Here is a 14,712-nt window from a genome sequence, read left to right as displayed (position 1 = left end):
GTTTTAGGGTATAGTTGCAGAAATTCAGTGTGATCATCTAGAAGGTATTTGGAAGTTCCTTAATCTCATTAAGGAAAAGAATCCAACATGTTTCTCTTGAAAAAAAATTTAAGATTTAAATAGGAGGATTAGATATGTAAGCTGACATAAAACTTTTTAGAGCTGAATATAATTCAAGAACAACACATTGTGCATTCAACTCAACAGCAAAAAAACAATCTGAGTGAAAAATGGGCAGAGGATCTGAATAGACACTTTTTGAAATAAGACATACAGATGGCCAACAAGTACATGAAAAGGTGCACAACATCACTATTCATCAGGTAAATGCAAATCAAAACCACAATGAGATATCGTCTAACATCTGTTAGAATGACTATCATCAAAAAGACAAGAAATAGGGCTTCCCTGGTGGCGCAGTGGTTGAGAGTCCGCCTGCCAATGCAGGGGACATGGGTTCGTGCACCGGTCCGGGAAGATCCCACATGCCGTGGAGCAGCTAGGCCCGTGAGCCATGGCCGCTGAGCCTGCGCGTCCGGAGCCTGTGCTCCGCAACGGGAGAGGCCACAACAGTGAGAGGCCCGCGTACTGCAAAAAAAAAAAAAAAAAAAAAAAGACAAGAAATAAAAAGTGTTGGTGAGGATAAGGAGAGAAGGGAACCCTCGTGCATTGTTGGTGTGAATGTAAATTGGTGCAGCCACTATGGAAAACAGTGTGGAGATTCTTCAAAAACTTAAAAATAGAACTACCATACGATCCAGCAATTCTACTTCTGGGTATTTATCAGAAGTAAACAAAAACACTAACTTGAAAAAATATCTGCACTCCCATGTTCACTGCAGCATTATTTTCAATAGCTGAGACATGGAAACAACCTAAGTATCCATCAATGAATGAATGGATAAAGCAAAATGTGGTGTATATATATAGTATATACATATATATAGTATTCAGCCATTAAAAGATGGAAATCTTGCCATTTGAGACAACATGGATGGACCTTGAGGGCATTATGCTTAGTGAAATAAATCAGAAGAAAGACAAATACCATATGATCTCACTTATATGTGTAATCTTAAAAAAAAACAAAAATAAAAAAGAGCTCATAGATACAGAGAACAGATTGGTGGTTGCCAGGGGTGAGGGGTAATGTGAGGTGAAAATGGGTCAAAAGGTACAAATTTCCAGTTATATAATAAATGAGTCATGAGGATGTAATATATGGCATGGTAGCTATAGTTAATAATACTGTATTGCATAAGAGAGTAGATCTTAAAAGTTATCATAAGAAAAAAACGTAAATATGTGTGGTGACGGATGTTAACTAGACTTATTGTGTTGATTTCCCAATATATTCAAATATTGAATTATTGTGTTGTACACCTGAAACGAATATAATGTCGTATATGTAAAATATACCTAAAAAAATGCGTTTCATACCCATTTCGTATGTCAGACATGATTTCCAGTTAGTCCTTGAAGGCTGCAGCAACAGTTTAAAACCACTGAGAGTAAGTAGGTTGTGGTAGAAAGCTTTAGATTTTGCAGTTAGGACAAGATTCAAATTCCAGAACCAGACTTTTTTCATTTGTTAAATGGGGTATAATGCCTAACAGGTAATTTTAGGGATTAGAAGGGTCACCTGGAAAGGGGTGATAGGGGAATCTGGGCAGGGAGCAATGCTTATTTCTTATTCAAACTAACCCTTTACTTTCCTGCTGTGTGTACTTGCTTCTCTATCAGTCACTCCCTGCTGACTTTGCTTCCTAGTTCTACTAGGAAGCAAAGTCTATTGTTCTAGACTGATTCTCAAGTTGAACTTCCAATTCTTTACCTTAATTGAAATTTGAATTGCACCTGAAGACACGATCAGCCTGAAAAAGTTTCTTATCCTTTACTGTCATTTTTTACGCTATTGTTTTCTCTCTACCAACCTCTATTTTTGAACCTTGACATCTAAGCCCTGTCCTTATTGCTGTGTTTATGACCTCCATCATAACACCCCATCTGACTTGATGCCTGGTCAGTCATCTTCTCCATCCCTCTCATCCTCTGCCACATTCATTTATGTCTACTTCTGGCCTGTCTGATACCTTGGCTTCATAGTTCCTTATTTAACCTCTGAAACTGAGGAAAGGGCATTATAATTAGCTTGATTTGGGACTATTTTACTTCAAAATTTTACTGTTTTACTTCTCAAACTTAGAGCATTCCGTTTCTGATTACAAGCACTTTATTTCTTCATTTCTGGTAGCTTGTTCCACACCCAAATTACAATCTTTAGATTCTACACTTCTCTCAGTATTCATTCACATCACTGCTTAGACCATGATGCCAATACTGTCTTCGCTGACCTCTAGAATCCATCTTTCATTCCTCCATGCTTGCCTGTCATTCTCACAGTTTCAGTTCCCAACCCTCTGCGGGACCATTAACTTCCTTTAATAACAGCTTTTCAGAAGCTGGGCAAAATTATGAAACCATGCTGCTGAATTCTATTAAAAGTTCATGCTATTTCTTCTCAGTTGGGTTCCTAATTATGCTTATTTTTATCCATTATTGTCTTCTCTACTGAATTTTCTGCTTATTTCAGAGTAGACATTGAATAAACTTTTTGTCAACTGCTGCCTCAATTAATTAAAATATTTCTTACTATCCTCTAGTTATGAACTCTTTCCCTCTCTTTCTGGGTGTGAAGAACTTGCCTCCATCTTTAAGACAATTGAGGACTTTCAATTTGAATACGCTCAATTTTTCTCTACTGGACCTCTACTTTTCTATATTTTATTTCAGATTCTTCTCCTACCTAGAATGGTAACATGTCCCTTTCTAAGGTCTGCCCTTCCTATTAGTGGGCCTACATCTCATTCTCCTTCTGTCTCCTCTGGGGTCATGTTCCATCAGTAGTCAATTCTCTTTATGCTATCTTTAGTTTGTTCCTACTTGAGCCTACCCTTCTGTTTACAACACAAAAAATTACTCCTATTAAAATCTTTCATCCCTCTCATATTACTACTACTAGCTCATCTGAAATTACAAAGAGTTTATACTAGTGAGCTCTATATCCTTACTATGCACTCTTTCCTACACAAGCCCATTTCCCCACCTACTCAGACACTTTCTTGATTCTTATTCAGTCCCTGTTTTTTTCCGAATCTGCTCACCCCAGAATCGATGACCTCCTAATCCCCAAATGCACTTATCTTGCCTTAATTCTGAGGCTCTTTGATTACCCTGTGGTGGTTGATACTGCTGAAATCCTTCCTTCTCTTTCTCCTTTGCTTTCATATCTATATATCCATCTCAATTCTCTGATACATATGTCTTCATTGCTTTTTAAAATGCCTCTTCCTCCCCTCAGCCTCTAAACATAGGTGTTCTCTAAGGTTCTGGTTTGGAGCTTATACCCTCTCCCTTAATCATCTCATCTAATTTTAGGGACTTTTGATCTCCACATGGATGCTCCCTGCCTTGACCTTTTCCTCAAGCTCCATTTAATAGAATTTATATATCTGCTGAATATCCATATCTAGATTTCCTGCTATGGCTACAATGGAACGCATTGTCTACTCCAGGAGGCAGAGTGAGGCTGTTCTGAGTTCAACTCATGACTCTACCACTTATAAGCTCACTCATTCAAAAATTTATATAATGAACACTTTTTTATGGTCAGACATTAGAGATAGAGCTATGAACAAAATAACCCTTTGCACTTATGGAAATGATGGTTTAGTGGGCACAGGCACAGTTCTGTTTTCTGATCTGTAAAATAGGGGAAAGGACTATTTTCATAGGCTGTTGGCAACATTAAATGTGATTATGCGTACTGAGTGCTTAGCACACTGCCTGGCATGTAGTGTATGCACAATAAATAGTTACTTTAATAGTGCTTCTCACGACGTTTCTCTTAGTTGAAATGGAGTTGAAATCTTGGAGTTATCTTCAATATCTTCTTATCCATCTCTCTTTAAATTCTCTATACTTTTAGGTCCAAGTAAAGAAGGGTGGCCACGACTATGAGCTCTGGGACTGCCATCCTACTTTCAAATCTAGGTTAGGACACCCAGATTTGAAGCTCATATGTATGTGATCTAGGCACTTAACTTTTAAAAGCCTGTATCCTCACCTGTGAAATAAGGATTTTCCTGGCACCTACGTCAAAGAGATATTTTGAGGCATATATGAGTTAATGTATGCAAAGAATTTCAAAAGAAATCATAGTTATATTTCCTAGACGTAATTTCTTGAATCTAACTCTTCCTCTCTATGTGCATTCATACCACCCTAATTCAGACTCTTGAGGGTTTGTTTCACCAACTGTATCTGTCTGTGGCAGACTCTAGAGTAGACACTCTATGACCCATGTTTCCTGATGTTCACACTCTTGGATTATCCTCTCCCCTTAAGTGTGGGGGTGACCTTTGACTTGTTGGTTACAAACCAACAGAATGTGGCAAAAGTGACAGGACACATGTGATTAAAATTACAGTGCTATTTAGCTGAAGTCTCTCACTCCCTTGCTGGCTTTCAAAAAGCAAGCTGCCACGTTACGGAATGCCAGTGTTGGAATGCTCATGGCAAGAACTGAGAGAAGTCTTTAGGAGCTGAGGGTAGCCTTTGTGACAGCTAGCAAGAAACTGAGTCCTTGATACAAAAGTTACTGAATTCTGCTAACAAAAGCTAATCCTTTCCTAGTTGAGCCTCAGATGAAATCACAGCCCCAGTCAACACTTTGATTGTAGCCTTGTGAGACCCTAAGCAGAGGACATACCTAAGCTGTTCCTAGACTCCTGACCCACAGAAACTGATATCATAAATGTTGGTTGTTTTAAGCTGCTAAGTTTGTGGTAACATTGTTATGCAGCAATAGAAAACAAATACAGTTTCTGAATTATTTTTCCTGCTTCTAGCATTGCTTTCTTCAAACTACTACCCCATCAAGTTGAGCTCTTTAGAGCATTGTTCTTGCCACCTCATTGCTCAAAAGCCCTCATCCTCCTTATTCCAAATGCCTATGAAACGGGGCCTGCAAAATTTGGCTGTAGCCTACCTTATCCGGTACTGTTGTATACAATCTCTTTCTCCAACTAAACTAGACTACTTATTTTCTGAACCTACCTTCCAGACCCAGCATCTTCTACTCATGCCATTTCCTCTAACTGAAAGCAAATTCTCACTCCTGATCTCCACTATCAAAATCTACCTCAGCCCTCAAGGCTAGTACAGATGCCACCCATTCACTTGTCTGAAATATTCTCTCCCTCCTCTCAAGCCTTTTCATTTTCCTCATCTGTATTGTTATCACATAGTGCTCTGTATTATGCTCTCTGAATATACTCCCTCTTCTACTGTCCTGAGCTCTCATCCCAGGCAGCATAGCACAAAGGTTAAGGACACAGGGTCTAGAGTCAGGCTGCATGGTTTTGAATCTCAGTTCTGCCACTTATCCACTGTTTAACTTTGGGCAAGGTACTTAACCTCTTTGTACCTTGGTTTTCTAATCCGTAAAATGAGAGTCCCTAATAATAGACTTGTTACAAAGATTAATTGCTCAGCACAAAGAAAGCAAGTTATCTAGGTGTTTGCCAAAGAATAGTCATTTTTGTGTCTCCCTTCTAAAAATCTCAACCTCTAGTCCATAATAGTACTCTGTATAGAGAAATATGCTCATTGAATGATGAATGAAGCATACATTTGTTTAATGCTGCATTAAACAGCATTAGAAATCCCCTGATCAATAATCCTCCACCTTCACTTCCCACTAGTCAAATAGTCTTTTGGGTTGTGGACATCTTAAAATGAGAAAATAGGATAGAAAGTGGGAGAGGGGAGGGGAATGATGGGAGAAAGGGATGGAGGGGGAAGAAAGGGAAGAGACAGGCTGCTGTGGAGGGAAATGCTTGCAAATAATCAAATCACTAAAAGTCACTGAAAAATTCTATTTACTATTTACACTGATTATTATCAAAGTTCCTTGCATGATCGCTTGCTGGAACAATGGAAAGCAGGATATTTTCTGGTAGACTCTGTGCTTGCTGTGATGTAGCTTTTAACCATCTGGACACACATATTTATATGCATAAAAGGCTAACTCCTCTTCATCCTCATGCTGATTTTAGGAAAGCACTGCAGGCATGGACCTGGCAGAGTTACATACCCAGCAATACGTAGATAGCTATTGACTAAGAATGTGACATCATACATGACCTTCAAAATATAAACGCTAGGAATTCCAACTAAAAAATAAAAAATGTATATTCCAAGTGCTATTGCAAAATACCCTAATGTCTTCCTGGCTCAGTGACTGCTGGTGGAAGAACACAATGCTCTGGGGAAAGAACAAAAATACTCTGACATCAGTGTGTGGGTTGGGATAAGAAAAAGTCATACTAGAGCACATCCTAGAGCAAAACCAGAAAATAATTACAATAATGGCAGCGGTGCAGATAGTGCTGCAGTGGACAAAGCAGAAGAATCATATGCAAGCAGGCAAAATAGGTCTCATTTTGGCAGAGTGAGAGAACTACTTTTTACTAGCAGACTAGACTAACACCTGATATGTAGACCAAAAAAATGATTAGTTCCCTGTTCCAGCCATGGAGCCCACAGTGCTTCCCTTAATAATGCATCTAGAAATTAACAGCCTTCTTTGAAGGTAGAACAATCCTCCCTTGCCTACTCAACACCCACCCCAAAATCAGTTCATACGTAGAGCTATTTCTGCCTATTTTTTGGTGTTACTTTTCCATCAGATCTCTAAAGAGTTTTGAACCAAATAAATAACCAAAGGAACTAAGTGGTGCAATTGCTCTTGCCACAATTAACCATAAGGAACTTATTATTTGCTTCCTAGAGAGGATATGCTTTTTGTTTTGTTCCTTTATTTACTATGATGAAATTATTTAAGTGCTTCAGGTTCATGTATGGGGGATGGGTGAAAATACAACTTGTATTTATAGCACAAAACTTCTAATTTTATCTATCCAATCCTAATCATTGAGAAACCTACAGAACTTTGCCACCTTCCCAAAAGAGTTTATAAAAGACCTGGGGTTTTGGAGAAGGGAAGGGACAGCTTACTATGATTTGTGTGACACATCTACCATTCTTCTACTGGGTTTACTGCACATGCTTTACTCATCAATTCATTACGTAGAAGTGTGAGTGAAGCATGATTTCATCTCCAATTCCTGATGCAGGACTGTGGTTTCTTTGAACAAGATCATTAAGCTATCACCTCAAAACACAATGGATACTGCTAAGGGTTAAATTTAATAGTTCTTTATCCATAGGAATTTATGATCTGATTACACATTTATAGTCTGATGCTGGTGGTAGAGAGGTACCTAGAAAAAGGATAGAGTATCTCCCCAGGAAAGGACAGCTTCACTTTTGTCTGAGGAGAAATAAAGAAACACAACACCAATCAATCAGAGGACTAGGATGATATAAATTTAGAAATAACCCTAGCCATGAGAAATTTCAAATCAGCAAAGCGACCAGAAAAAGTTACTCTTACAAACCTGAATCATTACTACTCAGACAGTGTAATTTCTGTTCACTAGTATAATTCCTGTATAATAAACTAACATGATTATGTCATAATTATGACATAATTATGTCATAATTATGTCAATTATGACAATAAACTTATGTCAAGCATAAGTTGAACTGCAACATAGCATTTAAACTCTAACGTATCTGTAGTTGAATAATTTTAGGAAAGTATGGCTCCCGAGCTTGCAGTATGCAGACCATGATGAACATCTTGGCCTTGGATAATTTTCTATTGTCAAACCTTTTCCCCTGTTTTCATGTTTTACGTTTTTCCTGCAGAGGACTGTCACATAAAGGCAAGTTGAGAAAAAAATCACCTCTTATCTTTTGTTAATTACTATTATTTTCTGGTAAAAATAAAACCTTTAGAATTATTGAGATGATTAAACATGGACATCGGTAAATTTCAAAAGCACTAGAAGTTTGGAACTAAAAGCCATTTTTATTGAATAATAAAGAATTAATAAAGTTTTATTTATATATAAATCACTGTATATAAACCATTTACCAGTATGTTGGCTAGCTTATACGTCCTAAATATGTGAAAAAGATGGACAGAATATGAGTGGGCAAGCAAATGAAAATAATGATAATACTTAAAGCTGATGAAGATACAGTGGTATTGGTATATCTCTAATTCTGGTAAGAATTTAAGTTAGTATAACTTCCTCTTGGGATGAAATCTGGCAGTTTTATGTAAGAATATTCACACCCAAATATTCCTGGCCCAAAGTTTCGTTCCTAAAATTTATCCTTAGAAAATGATCTATATGGAAAAATATTATATGCTGATATACTTTCACTGTACTTTTATTTATCACAAGCATAACATAGTTAAATAATTAGAAAAATTGCAGATATACTACAATGGAGGGTAGTTAAGTCCATTAAGGTACCATAACTGAATAGAATAAAGAAGCCATTAAAATAATAATTATAAAGTAAGCTGGGCCAAGCCACAAAGGATGGTCTGGGTTTGAAGATTGGTCAAAATGTCTTAGATTTAACTTCAGTTACTTTCATTTTGGTATCAAACTGGCAAACAAACAGTACAATGGATGCACAATTAAGGACCCAAGTAAGAGGACATGGTCCCCTGTTGCCTTTCTGGCCCCTCCCAGACTTGTCTCTGAAGTTCTGTGCTCAGTGTAGAGTAAAGAATCTGCCAAGTCAGAGGAGCCCTGAACTCTGCCTTGGAGAGAGCTCATATTAGCATTCAGGGTTCAACCCCATTTCTGTGTAAGGAAAATTTTCCACTGTATTGCTTAATAAGAAAATACTTCGTTCTTTTTCTTACTGCATCATCACACCTACAGCCAGCCTGGTCGTGGTCTACTTTGTAAAGATTACCTGGGAACATGGAAAATGCCATGAAGTTGGCAGTATAGGGGATATCAAACTCAAAGTATTATCTAGGATATAGGTTATATGGGTAAGAGTAAATGGAAACGTGGAAAATTGGGGGGAAAGTAAATCTATTAAGATGATGATTGTTTTCACTTTTGAATTTATAGTTGTGACAGTGTCGCTCTGACAAGGTGGGAAAACCTTTAGTGACTCATAGACAACTAATCCTGGGATTCTTCTTCCATTTTTTTCACTCTAAAATTTTTCCCATAGTAAAGGCAGACATTAAAGTTATTAGCTATTCTTCTGCTTTGACTGGCACTGAAAGGAAGGGAAATCTTGCCTTTGAATTACATACCTTCTCCATCACGCTGTTACCCAAAAGGGTTCAAAAGCTTTGGTTTGCATATTTATATGCCATAGTCATCACTATACTGCTTCCCTTCTCAGGAGTCTCACAGGGCCTGCCTCTATCCACATCTTGGGGGTCTGCCATGTGCAAATGGTAATGTTCTGTCCCACAAACTGCCTGCCTAGCTCTAACTATGTTTGACACCAAGGCTGTCAATAGCCTTGGCATAGGGTGGATGCTTTATACCAGAGAATGTTGAGAAACGATTTATATTCTCTCTCAGTAAGTCAGAATACGAAATGTCTGAAGAGGATAGAGCAATACAGAAGTGGAAAGACTCAGAGAGAGAATAGGCAGAGGTCATAAGAAGGGTCATGTAGCTGATAGCCATGGGGGACGTGCAGAAGAGACAGGCCAAGAGCAGACAGCTACCAGTCTGATGATTAGTATTCTAGATATCCATGAAGCAGGGCTGGGTAGAAGTTGAGACTTTTTTCTTTCTCATTACCCCCCTTACTTTTCTATGCAATTTTACCATAAAACTTCCATTAACTGAGGAAATCAAGTGTGTCTCTGTTCCTCTCAACATGAGAAGTTCTAACAAGATAAAGGCTAAGTTCTATAATAGAGTACTGATCCTGATTCTAAATCTATAAAATTCCACAGGTCCTCAAAAGAGTGTACAGAGTGTATCGCAATGGCCATACAGATCCATTCCTGCAACAAGGTTTTTTCAAACATCACAACATGGGCTTCCCTGGTGGCACAGTGGTTGAGAGTCCGCCTGCCGATGCAGGGGACAGGGGTTCGTGCCTGCACGTCCGGAGCCTGTGCTCTGCAACGGGAGAGGCCACAACAGTGAGAGGCCCACGTACCGCAAAAAAAAAAAAAAAAAAAAAAATCACAACATTTCCCCACGTAGTCACTGTGAGAGGTGCTACACTTATTCCAATTATGCTGTATTATATTGCTCACATTTTCTAGAATTCCTTTGGGAATCATATTCAGAATCTGCTTCTTTATCAGTCAAGAAAATCAACCTTATTTTTTTTTTTTCTTTTACTTTCTACTTCAGGCTCTCTTCCTTTCCTTTCCTTCCCTCTTTCTTTTATTTCTTGCCATCGTGAGGCAATCATGAAGAATTCTGAAGTACTGGGTGGAAAGAAGAGACTGAACCAATGGAGTGGAGGTAGGGAAACAGTGTAATGGAAATAACAGCAACAAACACAGAGAAAAAGTGCATTTGTGTGTTATGGGCTCTAGAACAGTGAGAAATGGGAGGAATGATACTAAATGGGGTTTGCTGAAAGCACACTTCTCCAGTCATCAGTATATAAGCTGACAGCCACTTGCTGTGATATCTTAAATGATGTTCATTACGTGGCACAATGTATACATTCATCAAATAAATGAATGAAGAAAAGGCTTAATGTGTTCAATAGAGTTATTCTACTGGTTACTACTGATTTAATAATTTAATAACAATTTAATAATCTTTTAATAATTAAAAACAAATTTTCAAATAAAAAATACTAAAGCAAGTAAAATTAGTAATACAATTTATATATTATATATATATATAAAGGGTTAGGATTGGTCCTCGTGATTGTGCTGTGACAAGGATCTCAGAATGGGGAGTTATACCACCCCTCTCAAGTTTCAATCAGAGACTTGAGGTTTTTCCACACTGAAGGGTTCTCCCTCCTACCTGACTTCTTTTACTGCCCCTGTTTTACTTGGGGACCTTTCTCCAGTGAGGACACAGCACCTCTATCTTCCTTCTTCCTTCCCCGGGCTTCACAGGCCAGTACTTAGTACAACACTTTACACATAAGCAACGCTCAATTAATGTTTGTTAAATAAAACAATAAAAATAATTTAATCAGTTCCCATTAAGCTGGTCTTTGATCATCTGACACTAATTTCTTATATTGTAATTTAATTTCAGCAATTAAATTACAATACTATTTTACAATTATATTGTAAGCATTAGAGAAGACAGATATATTTGTCATTAAAATTTTTTAAATTCTAAGAAGGTTATTGCTACTTACTTAAAAGAGTTATTGCCTGTGGTAGTACATGCTTCCATACCATAGGCATTGCAAAATCCATCTGTATCATTTCAAACCATACCAAGACTTTGATCTAATTTTCTTTCCACTGCAAGAATGCTTGCACAGGATCCCTCACTTGTTTTTATTTGCAGGTGCATGGGAATGAATGTAGCTGATATTGCTGTAGGCTATCTTGATACAAACAATGGTGTAATTTGTTCTTGGATTCTTTTCAATCCATGCTACAGCTGCCTTCCATCAAGTGTGAGTTCTATGGCTTCTTTATTAAAATTGTGCTCCCAACAGAAATGTCCTTGAATAACTGTATATCTTCACTTGATGAAACTGACTAATATTTGTATAAAGTATTACACTATACAATACACCTTAATATACATTAACTCATTTAATTCTCATAATAATCCAAAGCAATAGCACCATTCTTCCCATTTTGCATATGCTACAAGCCTTTTTAAAATACAGTGATTCTTCCCAAGATTACACAACAGAGGTAACAAACATTTGAAATTCAGTGTTCTCTGTTTCCTTCACCTTCAACATAATCATGCCACCAGTTAACGTATATACGAAAACCTCTCTCTCGGGGTACTTTACTTTTTGTGGAGTTTAAATGGAAAAAGAATTGAGATGAAAACTCTACTTGAAATCTCCCCTAAGTCAGTGTTCTTCCTTAATGTCGGGAGTAAAGGCAGTCATTTAAACCTCTATCTAAAATGAGTAGAATAAAATGCGTCCTAAAGAGCATTAGGAATTAAAATAAGCAGCATCATGACAAACCTGGGCCTCTGTGTCTTGTACATTCTCTTTTGACTCAGCATCCATTTTTTCTTCAAAGCACAAAACAATAATTAGAACAAAAAGAATGCTTATATAAGCTGGACACTAAAATATATAACAATCTCAATAACTGGCTAACTCATTTGAGGACAACACTACAAATGTATGACAAGGAAAACAGTCATTCTAATACTATAAGATGGCAGTATAGCAGTCTTTAAATAATACATATTCTAAAACACAAAGCTACCTAATGACTTTATCTGATACAGTTATAAGGAATTTAAAAAGTTTTCCCAGAAGTTTCTTGGAGGATGATGAAAATACATATGGAATGTCTCAGCAATTACTTTAAAAGAAATAGTGCCATTAGTTGACATAAAAATTTTGTAAATAATGAGATGGAAAGTCAATATAATAAAACCATAAGACAGTTTCACATTATTTTATCTCAAATTACTGCTAAAGTGAAAATGTAATAGCTTAACAAATTAAGCATTATAACTGCAATTGCCTGTTTTCTCACTTCCTGATTTGTAATAGAAACTTCTGAAATACCTTTTATCAGCAATGAAACAGAACTATAAAACAGAAAAGATGCATCTCAATTGTTCTAAGCAAAGGATGGTTTTTCTACCATTTCGGTGAATACAGCTAAACAGGTCCATTGAAATCCACATCCTTCCTTCTGATCTGTTCCTGGCACTGGAGCAAAGCAAACTGTGTCATACTCACCATCACACTCATCCTCCTAAAAACAGCTGTGGCTTCACGCTGGGGGAGGCCCCTGCACCAGCCTTAACTGGCACCTCCTCCACTTCACTACCATCAATCACCCCTGTGCCTCCAACCCCAGCCCAGAGGCAGGTTCACAGTTGGGGCTCATTAAATATTTGTTAAATGAATTACTTTATTTCCAAAGCAATTTTATGTTAAGGATAGAATAGATTAGCAATGTAATGTATCTTTTATTCTTTGTGTGAATTTTCATATATTTTGATAATCTATAGCAGGTATTTAAAGCTACATAAATTTTAACTCCAAGTAATTACTCATTTGATTAATTTATCATTTCAACAAATAAATGTCTGTGTGTTCTAGGCATGAGAATAAGCATTAGAATAGATGAAATTAAATATTAAATCATTCTATCATTCAACAATCATTTACTACAAGCTAAGTGCCAACTGAAATTATTAGATACACAGCCAAAAAGAAATTGTCAGGTGAAGTGAGATGGGAGTTTTTATATTTCCCAATACACACACACATACCATAAAAGAAATATTTGTGGAAATCTGTGGTATTTTTCCTTACAGAGAGAGAAAAGGGTATGGTAGCAATGGACAAAAGTGGAGGGTGGGCTTGGGTAGGACTCTGACGTATCTTGAAGGAGGGGACTTAGGCACATTTGCCTGTATTTGTAGGGTTGTTTAGGCGATCATCTCTAATGCCTGGTAATGAGGACTATTCTGGGCAAGTGAATAAGCAATGGACAATCTGAGATTATGGGTGTTGCATGAACATGTGAACTGGGAATTACTCAATGTTTGGGTTCTATCTTGGATCCTAGATAAACTTGTACTCTGTGGGGTTAGGGTAACCATGGTCATGGAATTATGCCTAGAAATAAGGCCAAGGTCTTAGCAGATACAGACAAATTTTAGGGTGAAAAGCATATACTCAAACTTAAGGAAGGCTTGCTATGCTTTTATTACAAAGTAAAAGGTAGTCTTCTGTTGAGAAAACCTTGAATTTACCTTGGGAGAAGTTTTCCCAGAAGGACCCTTGGAGCTAGTAATATGTCTCAAAGTTCCTTCACTTAAGGGAAAGGAGGTCCCAAAGCATCTGAAGTACATTCTCAGCAGATACTGGTATATACAGAGAGAACACAAAATTCCGAGGTGGGTCCTCAGGGATGGTTAGATCAGTCTGGCTGCCCTAAACATAGAAAACCCAGTGTCACAAAATTTAGGAGTTGGGTAAACTTCAGACAAAGAATGTTAAATATGGGCTCAACCCTGGTGAGTGGATCATTTTTGCACTATCTCTACCCTATGTGGAGTGTGGAGTGTGGGAGATAGCTCAAGGGCCTCTCTCTCCTATAACAGGTAAAAGTCTATTCTCCCTGGAAAGTGAGTGTGATTTAAATTTAAGATTGCAGTAAATGGGCTACTTTGAGCTCCTTTTTGTCCCACTTGTCTTTGTTCTTGGTTGGCTTAGTACCTATAACAGCAGGAATATTTTTATGAGTCAAATCATAGCTACAATTAAATTTCCTGTAAATGTGTTTTCTTTTAAAAAAGTTAAAATTAGGGCCCTGTAATGTAGTAAAATAATGTAATCAACCTAGATGTTAAGATAAACCTCTGATCCATAGACCAGGAATGACTCAATCTGGTTAAAAGCTACAGAGGAAATGAAGATGGATTTGGGTATGTGGCCAGTTTTATACAGAGGTTAACAGAACAAACTTTGCAATAGAGCAGACCAGGGTTTGAATTCTAGCTCTACTACTCACTAGCTAGCTTCCACCAATGACATTAAGCAAGTTATTTAACCTACCTGAGGCTTGCTACCTTTCTTTAAAAATGCTTAGCA

At 37.4% G+C, this 14,712-nt stretch overlaps 1 protein-coding gene across 1 annotated transcript in view; it reads right to left on the bottom strand.

Annotated features, from left to right (window-relative positions):
* Positions 1–14,712, bottom strand: part of SLC2A13 (solute carrier family 2 member 13) — a 430,471-nt gene that overhangs the window by 11,257 nt on the left and 404,502 nt on the right. The window lies entirely within an intron of this gene.

This window comes from Globicephala melas, chromosome 10, assembly GCF_963455315.2.
Source record: "Globicephala melas chromosome 10, mGloMel1.2, whole genome shotgun sequence".
Taxonomy (NCBI): domain Eukaryota; kingdom Metazoa; phylum Chordata; class Mammalia; order Artiodactyla; family Delphinidae; genus Globicephala; species Globicephala melas.
This window is presented reverse-complemented; position numbering and strand designations above follow the sequence as displayed.